This window comes from Anser brachyrhynchus, assembly GCF_964034855.1.
Source record: "Anser brachyrhynchus genome assembly, contig: SCAFFOLD_126, whole genome shotgun sequence".
NCBI classification, from domain to species: Eukaryota; Metazoa; Chordata; class Aves; order Anseriformes; family Anatidae; genus Anser; species Anser brachyrhynchus.
In genome coordinates, this window is record NW_027663679.1 from 197,999 (window position 1) to 212,795 (window position 14,797).

A 14,797-nucleotide genomic window follows, 5' to 3' on the forward strand; every position below is an offset into this window, starting at 1 on the left:
AGTAATGAAAGTGCCACTTACTAAAATTTCAATACTACCCATCTTATAAAAGAACAAAAAACTAACAAAAGGGACAAAAAAAAAAAAAAGAAAAAGAAAAAAAAGAAGGCTTTCTTTTTACTTTCCAAAAGTTTATAATGTTCTTTTTATGGGAACCCTGCTTGCTTGGCATTTTCCTGTTGACAAAGGCCAGCAAGTGGGCAGTTCCCACTTAGGAGGAGTGACCCCATGACCAATTCAGCATGTCAAGAGCCACTCAAGGTGTTCCCTACCAAGCCCTCCTCAAAGAGCTTGATTACTGACTGCGTGATCACAACTGCAGCAGCCATCCACGATTATAACCCTTTATTAGGGAAATACATCTACGTGCCTCTGTGATATGGTGTTTCATCAGTCTGACAAAGTAATGATAAAAACAGATAAGCACAGAAAGAGTACTGATGGGTACACAAGGAAAAGTAATTAGGCACAAAATCACAGCAAACCTCATTTACAACAATTTTTTAGTTAATCAGATTACCAAAGTAGTATATATACATGTATAACATAAATACAAATATAAGAAAGAGAAGCAGAAGGAGAAAAAGGGGAAAAAGAGGGGACAAGGAAATAAAGGGACAAAAAAAAAAAAAGAAAAAGGGGAAAGGAAAAGGTATTTGCTAATCAAAAGGTTAAAAAATTAAATCAAGTTTCAACCAAGCATTTATAACAAAACTGCCACATGAAGTCAGTCAAAAGGGCAGCATTATTCTGCAATAGTAATCATGTATTTTGGCTTTCTTAATCAAAAATACATTAAATACAAAAACTGTATCGTCTATCAAAGCACCAAAAACAGATTAAAACAGTGTTTGTAAGGTGATAATTGGGCTCCACTAATCTCAAAAATAATTTAAATTTGGAATTCAATACAGACAAGAGTTCACTCTAAATTCTGAGAAGTAAATACATTCACAGACGTTCTTTCGAATAGGAAGTCTGAATTAATTGAAATTTGTTATTGATATTCACTGAAGCTAGGTATATATTGAGACATTCTCCCTTCCCTCAGAAACATGCAAAAGCATTCAAAAAACAGCAAAATATTAACACAATGAAAAGATCAAGGAGAAGATTCCAGAGTTGGTAATGCTAAAATTTAATTATAGCGCTAAGCTGTTAGTAAAATAATTTACAACAGAAAATAAAAATGAATCACTATATCAAGTGAGCTTTTGATATGTATTAAACCTAGACAGCTTTCAGGTCAGGAAGCAACCAGTAAAATTCAGTCCATCAACTGGTAAAAAAGAACATTGTTCAGGTGGTTTCTCCATACAAACCCCATCTTGAACACCTGGATCCTTTTATTTATTTACTTATTTGTTTGTTTGTTTGTTTATTTATTTATTATCTGGTCATTTTTTTTCTCTGGCTGATATCATGAGTGGTCAGACCGCTATCACTGCCCTGGCACAGTAATGTTAGTTACTTCTCCAAAAAGTCATAAAACATCCTATGCAGAAACTTAATAGAAGCAGCTAGGTTTAGGTTTCCAGCTCCAAGATGCTGTTAAGCAAACAATGAATGAACGAAGCTGTGGCTGCCCCATCCCTGGAGGTATTCAAGACCAGGTTGGATGAGGCTGTGGCCAACCTGATCTAGTAGGTGCCATCCCTGCCCATGGCAGAGGGGTTGGAAGTGGATGATCTTTAAGGTCCCTTCCAACCTGAGCCATTCTGTGATTCGAAGAATGGTGCACTCAGTAGTATTCTTTATATCTATACTCTAAGGCATATACATGTAACTTTTCATAACATAGAATGCATATCCCTAACAAGAAATTTTTAAAAAATAGTATTGAAAAAAAAAAGAAGAATTAAGAGAACAAAGATAAATTAGGAAAGTACATTTTAAATTTAAATCCAAAATGTTTGTTGTAAAGTATTCTCACAGGTTTACTTTTTTCTAGGAATAATAAAAAAAAAAAAATCCCAATTCTATTGTTTTGAACAATTACATTGTAATGCAATTATCATACTCACATCCTGCAAACTTTTATCCTTTTAATCCAAATGCTTGCTTTTCGGTTCAGTGTACTCTTCATGTGCTAAACCTAAGTCCATACAGGGCTAAACCAGGCAAGGTGAAGCGTTCAGCAAATAGCTGCATAATACTTCCAGCAGCCAGCTCAGATCGACCCGGAGGAGCTACGGGGCTGGACACAGGGTCCGTGCCACCAGAGAGCTGCCAGGACACCAGCCCCATCCCCTGCCACGTGCACTTCCAACCTCGAAGAACAGAGGGGCGTTCATATACCACCCTTACACCACGGAGGAGATGCTCCCAGACTGCCTGACACTACACGGGTCCAGTTCAGTCCCGTTTCACTCCTCGTGGTATGTGAAACCAGCTCTTTAGGTGTTCCTCTGACAGCAGTATGGAAACAGGACAAAGAGGGCTATTCAGAAGCAGCAATAAAAGTTAAAACAGCTGCTTTGACATGGTGGCTTAACCGTGGCCAGCAGCTCCTCCAGCTAGTGAAAAGAACTCTTGACCAGGAATAAGGTGATACCAATCACTGGGAAAGCCACTTCCCTGTTTTTATCCTCAGCTTATTTTTTCCTGTAAAATGGCTATGTATGGACATGAAGTTTCATATCGTCACAGACAGTAAACCCTGGCAATGCTTATGATGCTGCCAAAAGAAATACAACCTCAAAGTGTGTAAAGCATTTCTTATACAACAAGACTAATGTGAAATGACTGATCATTAGGGAAATTCTTTCAGTAAAAAAAATCATAATTATTATGTAGCAAGAACTACAGATGAATTAGGACAACTGACAGGAGCTTCAAAATGTTTCTTACACTTTTTTAAACATGCAGTACAAGAAAATAGGAGAAATTAGAGTTTTGACTAAGTTTAAGGTACCATGAGAATTTCAATGTTAAGAACTAACTAGAACCACAAAATAATTAAATAAATAAATGAAAAATAGCTTTGAAGTTAATAACTTTTGACAAAATCTGGAATTTCTGCAGAACCTGAGTGTTCTGAAAGACACATGAGAAACTTAATTTCCACTGTGAATCTACATGGCTGTCATTATTAAACCACACTTCTCTAAAAGACTTTCTTTTCTATCAGGGTATCTCAAAAAGGGGGAAGTGAAATTGCTTGTGGAACATTACTCAATTTGCTTGCATTCAGTGTTCACCCCCTCTTCAATTTTTTCAGGATTATCTACTGATTTAATTAGAGGCAGGCTCTAGCTCTAAAGAACTGCATTAAAGTAGGATTTGCCACATTAGACTTTCCATAGTGCCTCTCATCAGAGGAAACACCTTCTCTCCAGGTTTAATCCATCATTTATTTGATTTTTGAGGCTATTTTAATTTTTCTGAGTCATAGCAGGAGAGATATGTTGTTATTTTGAGAAGTAATGAAAACAAGCAGTAGGTGTCCAGCGCACTCATTTCAACATTCTACTATTTTCAAATGACTTTTTCCCCGTTAAAACGCAGTCTGATCAAACCCTTGAGGCATCCCTGGAGGTTTTCAAGGCCAGGTTGGACTAGGCTGTGGGCCGACCTGATCTAATGGGTGGCATCCCTGCCCATGGCACTGGGGTTGGAAACTGATGATCTTTAAGGTCCCTTCCAACCCAAGCTATTCTGTGATTCTATGAAAATTTACATAAGTAAGATAGATATGGTTTTGAAACAGACACTAACCAAAGGGAATTACCAAGTAAGGAGAAAATCCTAGCTCCATTAAGCAGTATGGCAGTGAGTAACCCACAACACATAAACCCTTAAGCCCTGTCCATCAACACTACACAGTGATTTAAATGGCCCTCCTATGCTTTTCTAACTTTTTGACATGTAGCAACCTCTAAAACCCGAAAATGTTTAAAAACTGCCAGATATTTCACAGTGAAATAGTCAAGTCTGTATTTTACATTTGTAATTTTCAAAAAATTACTTCATAACTCATAGGTCTAATCATTTTCCACATAAACTGATGACAGAATGTCAGCCTATGGAAATCTGTATCCCATCACAGAAATCACTAGAACAATAAAAATCTTCAAATAACGTTGCTTCAGTTTATTATATATAGTAAATGAGATTTATGTCGTAACATATGCATATGGATCTGTTCTGGCATCCTAACTTCCATGAGTTAAGACTCAAAAAATGCTGGAGCATAAGGACTGCCTAAACAGTTGTCTGTTTGTTGATTATCACTTCCACAAAATAAAAGTGATTTATCCCCAGATCCCAAAGTCTCCAAGTTCTCAGTCTCACCACCACTCACTCATGAGCACAAACACAGGCCACGTCCCCAGCCCACATACCCTGCAGGTTCTGGCCCTCTGGTTGTGCCAGGTGCCAAACTGATAGCTGTCTGCACCTTAACTGGGGGGCTGATAACTGCCAGTGAGAGATTACGTTGTGTAGAAGGAAAAAACAGCAATCAGATTTAAAAAAAACTGATTTCTGTTTGTGCTTACCAGGTAAAATGAACAGCCCTAGTATGCATATATGCTCTCACAAAGCACACACACAATTTCCATGGCCTGTTCCACCTACATTCATCAAGAAGACCAAGGTCTTTCCTTTCTCACATAGATTTCACTACAGACATCTGGTTTTATTTATGCTTGGTCTCAATTCAGGCCTATTCAGATAGGGCAGGCATTCAACCTGAATCTGCTCCTAAAAAAAGAAAATATAAAGAAGCTTCAGCAGATACAAGACTCTCTTGCTCCTTCATTACTCATCATTACTCATCTGTGTTCTTTGGAATCATATTTTTCATGTTATACATTTTCCTCCAGTTTGTGGACAAAATTCAGAGCTAGTTTTAATATCTGTGGTCTAAGTATAGAGAGCATAAAGCAAGAAAGGATAACATTGTTTTTAATGGCTTGGAAAAAATATAGTTATGGATGCACTTAAAGCTCATTTAAAATTGAACTGCCTTGACAATACCACTAAGCCGTAAATAATACATCCTTGTTAGAACTAATTATTTTGATTATTTTACCCGTGCTATTAATAATTGCAATACATTGAATGCTTATGAACATATGTCTATGTCTGTAGTTTCATTAAAGTTCTTACATGCTTTCTTTTCTCGCTGACTTATGCTACAATTTACGGAACAGTACAAGCACATCTACAGCACAGTGCATCTTTGTTTTCATGCTCATTCACTACTGCTGTGAGGTGCTGGCTGCCAGCCTCGGAAACTGAAATCTTCTATTTGTCCACAAAATACCAACCAGGCTGAAAGCAATAGCACGGGCGTACACGTAACCCTGCCAGTATCCTTCAACCCTAATTTGAAGAGTCATGTCTAGTACTGAAAGGATGATCTCTGCAGTCATTTCATTCTTGGCTTCTGCTAATTAGTTGAAGTGAGGGATGCTACCAAGGTCTAGAGAAAAGTTCAGATTCTATCTCCTCCTTGCTTACTTCTTTTTCCAGGACAGACCACCTGTTCCTCGGTTCACTCTCTGACCCTGCCAAGTGTGGGAAAGCTGCTTACTGTTGGCACACTTTTCACCATCCACTTCATGATCAACAGAGCCTACGGCTTGCACCATACACAGCAAAAGCAGAACACTGGTTGTATTTGTTCAGCTGCCAGTTCAATCCCTGTTGCAGCCACCATTTTCAAGGTATAGCCTACAGTTGTAACTCAGGATAAATGGCAGAAAACTGTACTTTCACACACGTGAATCAAAAAAGTTACCCTTTCATGCTGCTTACTTCTATCTACTTACTTGTTTACCTCAATACCACTCTGCATTCTTGGCCACCTTACACTCAAAACTTGAACCATCATTTCTAATCCTAGTTTCCCCCTTTGTGCCAGAGACTCTAAAAAAATTCCTTGAGACAAACCAGTTTCTCCCACAGAAAGAAAGCGGAGAACTGCTTGCAATAGTCTCTGTTTTTATTCTGAAAAGGATTGCCTTTTTAATGTAATGAGTAGCCAAGGTAGAATAAAATAACTAGTTCTGAACTACATGCATTAACCAGCCACCTTTTAATCAAGCAAGCCAATCCCGCAAAGGAATAACATCTTCCCTGTGTGCCATAAAGATGTTCGAAAACCATGTTTTCTGAAATGGGATCTTCTAGTGATCAACAACAGCGTGAGGAGCTTCTTGCCTATTGTTTGCTAATGTGGAATCACTGTGGATATCTGTTGTGGATATCTAAGAGCTAGCCTACGCTTCCTGTACAGAATAAAAATACTTCTTCTGCATAAGGTAAGGACTATGTAAGTAGTAGATGTTCAGTGTGGAAGCTGGTGCTGGCAGACCACTGTAGTATGTTTTCAGTAAAAGTGGAAAATGTACCTTAGACAAATAGGAGGTAATACAAGAGCACGTGTGGTGGTATTTCTGTATTTACTTATGTAACTGAGCTGTGGGAAGCAGGACAGACGATATAGCCAAGACACTCTTGTTAGTAACTCAAAGAGGGAAAAGACTCCTGATTATAAACTAATTTAAGTTTTCTGAACAGTGTTCACATGCAGATAATAGTATCACCTGAGGGCCCTTACAGCCTGTTATCCTAAAATCCTCCACTAGATGAGAAGGGAGACCAGAACACTGTGCTTCAGAAACCCCACTGCATTCTCATTAGCAGAAGACTGCAATAATAGTCACACTGGGATATTCTGGGGGCTATGAGCTGACAGAAGTATCTAATTATCAAGGAATATTGAACATGCAGATCAAACAAATAAACTGCAAGTCTAATTCTACAGTGACACCCAAGTTATAAATGTTTTTTCTGACAGAAAAAGTTCTGCATTGCTTTTTAGTTCTCACTTTAGTTTTTCCCATTATCTTACTAAATATTATTTTTCCAAAAAAAAAAAAAGTGTTAAAACCAAGAGCTATAAAAAAGATCAAAACTGAAAGAACTTTCTAAATAGCATACAGAATTTTCATGAAAATATAAACAGTTAAGTCATTAGATAATAAATGCAAAATGGTTTCTTACATTGATCTCCAGTCAAAGAACCCATACACAGTCTGAAACAAGGGCCCACTATTTCTTCAGACACATATCAACACAATGCAAGCAATACCATGTAATTAACACTGTGCTAATCTGTTATGCATAAATTGAGTACTGCAGCTGATACATATGAATAGAGAATAGGGTACAATACCTGTCCAAAGTTAATAACACAGTTTCGTTCATTTCAGGTACATCATCAGCTTTAATGGTGATGTTAATTGTGGTATCACTTTGTCCAGATAAGAAAACCACGGAGCCGTTAAAAGGACTTATATCATCCTGTGTTACCGCCTTTTGATTGGGACCAGAGGGTTTCAAACTCCAGAACACAGTTGCTTGACCATCAGTCCCATCTCGATGCAATGCAATGGAAACCTGTGAAACACATTAATTTGTTGTGACTTGCAAAAGTAGATGCAAAACCGATTACTCCCTTGCAAATTACTATTTGAATAAATAATAATAAAAACAAAAGTTTGGCCAGTTCTAATTTGAGAATGGGAAATGATCTATCTTATTCAGGATTTGTCTCAGTCCTACTTTACATGACTATGCTCGCAATTGGTGAGAGAGACTAACTGCAGTATCTTTTGCTCTGTGTGAGCATCAAGGGCTAACTGGTTTTAGATACTTACACAGAAAGCAAAGACCAATCTCAGTTCTCTGGAAATCAGTAACAGATTATTTCAGAGCATTTTTTTTTTTTTTTTAAAGAAGAGAATATTTAGGATAAGACAGAACTTACAGGAAGGCTTTTCCTCACATTAATTGTCAAATGCTACACTGAATACAGCAAACTCCACCTTCTCCAAATAAGTTTTCCATAGCAAAAGACAATATAAAAAGGCTTACTTACCAGCGTAGCAGGGGAATCTTCTGGTTCAGAAAGAATAATCGGTAGATTGCTAATAAAGCCTATTTCTCCATTTGCAATATCTGGAGTAATCCTCAAAGAAATATTTCGAATTTCGCCTAATCTAGGACTCACAGATGGGACTAGAGGAATTCTATTCACCAGTTCAACTCCTTCCAGCTGTAGGAAAAAGTAAAAGAAAAGTGAGAAATAAGAAGCCTCAGCACCAAGTCAGAACAGTTCTGACATTTCAGAGTAATTTTCATATAAAGGAAGTATACATCTCCAGAGCAAATTCTTCCTACTGATAGCACTGCTGTTATAAAAATTTGTAAGTAGACATGTCAAAGAAATTAAGTGGATATTGTTGAGCTGTCAGCAGAATGGTACACCTCCCAGACAAATCATGTTAGTGTATGTAATTAAACACAGATCAAGCCAGAGAGAGAGACTCTGTTCCAGATCAGCTGATACATTACTAGAGCTATTAACAACAGTCATTGATGAGCAGCATAGGCAATTGTCTAACATCATTTTTTGTGTCTTGCATTGATAAAAATCTAGGGAAATCACTGAAGTCATAATAATTTACAGCCCTTGATCAAACAGCCAAATAATAATCCACTTTTCTTTCCTCTCCACAAAATTTTAAGGAATTCTCTATCTAAGAACTACCAGAGCCACATTAAGAATTTAAATTCAGTACAGTATTTCAAAACTGTATTTTACTTGTCACTGCATTTCTGATAGATTATAGATACTAAGAGGAAATAGATTTTTTTTCATCCTTTTCTTTAAAAGGGAAGCATCACTCGCTAAGCCCAGCACCAGTAGTGACACACCAAGGAAAGCAGAACTTGCCTGTTTAATTATTTCCTTTAAATATTATTTATTCCATGTGATTCTGTCTACATGCATCATTACAATAAATGTTTCCATAACAGATTTGCATATATTTCTGTGAACATTTCACTGGGGCATAAACTCCCACTGACATTTTTTCTTGGAGTTATCAGGTGTTATCATAGAGTAAAGCTTTATTTTTTGGGGATAAAATAGTGGCCTTTCTTAAATTCATATAGTAATCATGGTTCACCATTTCAAAAGATGATTTTTAAAGTCTTACAGTTCTTGAAACCAAACTCTATAAATATGTGGGCTGTATCATATTTTGTTCCACAACTGCTTGAGTAACACCCAGAAATATGCATGAACATTTATCTGATGATAGATGGAAATGTTTTACAAATACTGTATTTAGTAACTGATTCTCAACCATTCCAACTTGTTATCAAAAGTCTGAAGAACAGATGATGGCACTGTTTGTTTCTCCTCTTTTCTGAGCTTTCTCCTAGCATAGGCCCCGATTCTGCAATTAACAGGATGAAAGTGCACCACTGTGCGGTTATTAGCTCAGTAAACTTTCTGAAATACTACACAGCCAAAACAATTTGCTCTATTTAAAGTGTATGCTGTATTTGGATCCTGTATGGTACCTTTGGAATAAAGTAATAATCAATAAAGAACAGAGATTTTACTCTTTCTGCAATGTTTCCTTTAGTACCTTTTAAAGGAAACCAGTACAAAGAGAAAAAAATATATAGTTATTTGAACAATAACAATTAGTTTATGAGCTTAATTTTCAGAGTTAATCTTCCTAGCTATACCAAAAACCGCATCTCTGATTACAGCACGTTATTTAATTGAAGGTGTCACTAAGGAATATATCTCACATTAACATTATCTCCTGTACCTTTATTCATCCTACAGTTTCATTTGCTTCTCTGCTGATTCCTGAGTCAATTCTTTATTTTGCCTAAGTACAACTCATTCTAAACATGTTCACTGAGATTATCATTTATTCACGATGCAGAAGGATTGTCACAGTGATAAATAGTGGTGTTTTCCTTCTCTATGAGTTTCTAAATTAATTATTTGAGCTGGAAAGCTCCTCTGATTTAATTTCTTCAAACAAAGATTTTATTTATAGTTCATGGAGAAAGTACAGAAAAAAAAAAAAACAGATTGGAATCTACAGTTTGAAAATCCAGGCAAAGTGCTTGGAATGACTGAACATTCTGAAATATTTATCAGATGTGTGTCTTGACTACAGTCAAAGGACAAAAAAAAAAAAAAAAAAAAAACCATTGAATACATGGAATTAGACATTTAAGAATTTTGTGGATCTCTCAAACCTCTTGCAATCATAAAACATACTAATGTGTTCTAGTATTTCAGAAGGCAATTCCTAATCTAACTGTGAATGCCATAAATAAATAAATAAATAAAATTGCATATTAGATAAACAATATAATTCTGGCAAAACTTTTTGTTCTCATTATTCCTCCTGTAAGAGAATGTAGGGAGAAGGATGTGGAGGGAGGAAATCTTTCAAAGGTCTTAGAAGTGATTACAACGTCTTTGGTAGACTATAAGGAAAATATAAAACCTGGCAAATTTGAAATTCATGGATATAACATCAACACCTTCAACGATGATAAAAGTTATCTTTTACAAATTGAGATAGAAAAAAAAAAGGAAAGAAAAAAGTGAAGAAAACTATACAGGGAAAAAAAAAAGTAAGTTCTCCTAACAAATTTATATATAAATGCAATATAATATACATATAATATATAATGTATATTTGACCCTTTTTAATTTAGAATAGTTCAGCTGGAAGAGCAAAGATCACAGTATCACAGAATTGTAGGGGTTGGAAGGGACCTGGTCAGGCTGGAGAGTTGGGCAGGAAGAAACCAGATGAGGTTTAACAAGAGCAAGTGTAGAGTCCTGCATTTGGGAAGGAACAACCGCAAGTATCAGTACAGGCTGGGGGATGACCTGCTGGAGAAGGACCTGTATCAAGCCCAAGATACATTTACTTGCATGTCATTTCTGAAATTTTTCCTGCTTCAGTAATTTAATTTTAAGAACCTTATTTTTTTCACGTTCCAAGTCAGAGGCCAAGCAGAAACATGCTTCAAGGGGCAAGCAACAGACAACGCTGATCTCATTTTGATAAATTCCATGATTAGTACCTGAATCCTCTTTAGTTTTAAAATTTGTTTAATTACTAATGATTAGGGATAGAAAACTTTATAGCATAGTTATGAAAGATGTCTTTTTAAATAAGAAAATCTTTGCTTCAGAGCTAAGCACTTTTTTTTTTTTTTTTTACAGGAATGGTCATTTAAATTACAGTCAAGGGGAAGGATCAATTATTGAATCATATTCCTCATATTAAATAAGCTAAAAAACAAAAACAAAACAGCTGAGATACCTGTATGAGGAAATGAGCACCATTTTGAAGAAATGCATCTTTTCTTATTGGTATACTCAAAGTATGATGTGTTTTTCCTTCTGGAAACAGGAGGATGCTGTTTCTAGACATATTTAGAATGCCATCTTTTGCTCTCTCAGGATCCAGAGCTCCAGCTGGAATATACAGTGCAGTATAAACTAACTGCACATTTCCAACTGTTCCTTTCTCCCTTACAAAACTCAAGGATAAAAAGCGTCCTGTTGGATTACTTTCAATCTTCTGATTCTCCAAAGGATAAAACTTTATTACGCCATAAACATCATCGCTGTCCTGAATGTAAAACAAAAGCTGCAAAACAGAAAACAGCATCACTTACTCAATGCTACAATTAATATACACCACAGTTTTCACGTTTTCATGAAAGTATGTCCTGACTGTCATCATACATTTTTATCGTTAGTGAATTGGCACTCAAGAAAGAAATCAGATTGACAGCCCCAAAGTGTTGCTTGTGCACAAGCAGCACACCACTGATAGCAGCAACTTTCCTGCTATGCCTCATCTATGTCAGAATGAGCTTTGAATAACTGATTTTTGGTTCAGCAGCCAAAGTGAATAATTTGAATATATTTCAGACTGTGAAAAAATCATTTAATTCACCAAATTCATTCCAATCATATGTTCAAAAAGCAAAGTAGGGACCTGAGTCACAGAATTGTCAGTAATGCTAATTACCCCTTATTTAAAAGTTCAGAGGTTAGTCTTAATCACTAAGCCATCCTCTTGAAGCTGTTACTCTGTGTAAAACATTCCAGTACCTACAGCAAATAAGCAAGTGAAAATAAATGCTCAACCTTCTCTTAGCAAGCAACCAATCAAGATAGCAGTTATGCAATGATATTTATGATGGGAATATTCTAAGCTAAATGCTACTGCATTAAATAGGTCTGGCCTTATAAAATATGTTAAGCCAAAGACTTTGGATGTGGCTCTTTATACTGAGAATACATCAGCTTGCTTCACTTAAACTCAAGCACAACTACTTCAATTTAGCCAATCCACCAAAACTGGTGGATCCTAATCCTAATCCTACTCCCTAATTATTATCTATCACCTCCTCAAAACAAGTTCTGAAATCAAACTTACCTCAGATGGTTCGCTGACTTCTGCGCCTCCCTGTATTGTATGAGCTAAGAGCTTCAGAAGATAGGGCTCTGCTTCTTCTGGTATGTTATCATCAATAATGGTCAGTGAAAGTGTGACCAGCATCTGTCCTTGATCAAAATCTATCTCCCCGGTCTCTGGAACAAGGTCTGCAGTCACAGGTGACAGATCACTGCTATTTCGAGTTATGACCCAGGTCACAGAAACATTTCCATGTGTTCCACCATTTCTTACGATCGTGATCCCTTCAAACCTGTGGTTTTGAATGAAAATAAAAATCTGTAACATGCAATTATAATTAATATCGGTTTACTTAGCTATCTGTTCCCTGGAAGATTTATACTGACTTCAGTGGAATCGATATTAACTGCTGCTACTCACATTTGAGTCAGGACTTAAAATTTGTGAAATCATACCACAGAAGTAGACTTTTCTCAGGTTGCTTATTCATGAGATAATATACATAAAGACATGAGTAATATATCTAAAGACATTAGTTAAAATTTATTTTGTTTACAGTAAGAAAGATACTGAGAAGAGGAAAGTTGGCATGTTTATATTTTTTCTCAGGAAAGATGTTAAATTTCAGAAAACTTTTTCTCAACTAAATTTCTACACTGTTTTATGGACTATATCAAAATACAATTGTCAGGCATGAGTGTTTAAATAATGATTTTATTTAAAATAAAGTGACTCAACTATTTGCCTATGCACTGAAATATAATTTATCAATATTTGTGATTATGGAAATGTCACGTTTCCTGTATCTGTGTATAAGAAAGAAAAAAAAAAAAGTGAATATTGAAGTGCTGGGCTCTACATACTAGAAATTGTTCATAAAATCATAGGTTGATACATTACCTCTTTCTCTGGGGATGAACCACCATCACTAGCTAGCAGTGGACATTTTTACTAAAACTGGCAATATTGTATAGATATTAGTTCTGCTTGTAAAGATTTGTGTGGAGATTTGTTTTTAATTTATCTGTAAAATTACATGTATTTAACTTTTTTGGAAGTCTATGGGTATTCAGTACTTCACAGAAGACACTCACCACCATTTTTTAACCAGAGACTGACTTTAAATACAGTATAGACAAAGATTTACTGGGAAAGGAAGCCTGAAATATATTTTCCACTTGTATGAATGGGTGTGTGGCCGCATCACAACTTCACTGATCCATCTTTTAGATTAAGGGTTTTTCAGTATTTTGATAATGTCATTAAATATTTACAGTTCTCATATATAGTTCATAAATATTAAAATACTTCTGCATAATTAGACATTTTCTCCCTTGAAAATTCTATATCGTTTATAATAATTACACAGTAGGTGATTTCTATATTAATTTTTCACTACTGATTTTATAATTACTGTCAGTGAAATCCTAAGGATGCTTTACAGTGCCAAACAAATCCCTTAACATGACGAGATACTGTTTGAAGATCTGTAGTACCTTGAAATTTGGTCTTCATCAATGATAACAGTTTGAGTAAACAGGATACTGTTGATTGAAAGCACTCCATAGGGTTTATCATTTGGTTGGATGGTGACGTGAACAACAGATGGATTAACCAAAACAGCATCTCCCTGTAACGTGTCCTTAAGGAGCATAATTTGGAAGGTCTCAGCAATTTCTGGTATGGCATCATCAAGGATCTTGAATTTCATATATACTTCATGAACTAGAGGTGTGAAGACAATAGTTGTATTTGGCTGAAGATCTAGGAAGTCTAAATTGAGCTGCGCGTGTGCTGTTGAATTCCCAGTTATGATGGTGTAACTGACGGAGACTTCACATTCATCAGGTCCAATTAATTTTCCACTGTCATCCTTACCACGAATCACTTGAATTGTGAGCATTTCGACTTCCTCAGGCACCATGTAAGTGCTCTGAGCAAATCGCACAGGGCTGTCATTTTTCTTAATATTAATCTGAACAGAATTCCTTGTGGTGTTGATTTCAGCCCCTCCCTCCACACTCCTGAGATGAACAACAAACAATTCATCATTTTCAGGTATCTGGAAAAATAATAGTAGCAACAGGGTGTAAGTCCCATTTCAAATACATGCAGAACACTTACTTAGAAATATGTTATGTATATTTAGCAATAAAGGGAAATAATACAAACATTACAACCCTTTTCACATTAAAATAAACAGGCAAAAAGAAACTCGCTTGCAACTTTGAAAATCCCTTCTCAAAATTGAATGTTTCCATTTTCTAAGACATACTTCTATGCTATGGAAATATGAAAAAGTGGGAAAAGACAAAAAAAAAAAAAGGGCAAACAAAAACTAGGCAAGAATCAGATGAAGCTCTATCTTTCCAACTAGAGAGTGTGAGGAGATCCAAACTCAACTTGTGGAAGTTGCTCTGCTTGGACACAAGTGTTCCTGACAGTTATTTAGTCTGACATCTTTATTTGCTGATGTTAACACCATTTTACATCTATGCATGCCTGAAAGAACAGAGGAACAA

General features: G+C 36.0%; 1 pseudogene across 1 annotated transcript in view; it reads right to left on the reverse strand.

Moving 5' to 3' along the window:
* Positions 1-14,797, reverse strand: part of LOC308187048 (adhesion G-protein coupled receptor V1-like) — a 148,724-nt pseudogene that overhangs the window by 127,252 nt on the left and 6,675 nt on the right. The window contains exons 6-10 of the transcript XR_013956118.1: positions 13,772-14,337; positions 12,297-12,567; positions 11,169-11,498; positions 7,892-8,068; positions 7,187-7,410 (exon numbers count right to left, since the gene is read on the reverse strand). The product of XR_013956118.1 is annotated as an adhesion G-protein coupled receptor V1-like (transcript). The remainder of the gene's footprint in view (positions 1-7,186; positions 7,411-7,891; positions 8,069-11,168; positions 11,499-12,296; positions 12,568-13,771; positions 14,338-14,797) is intronic.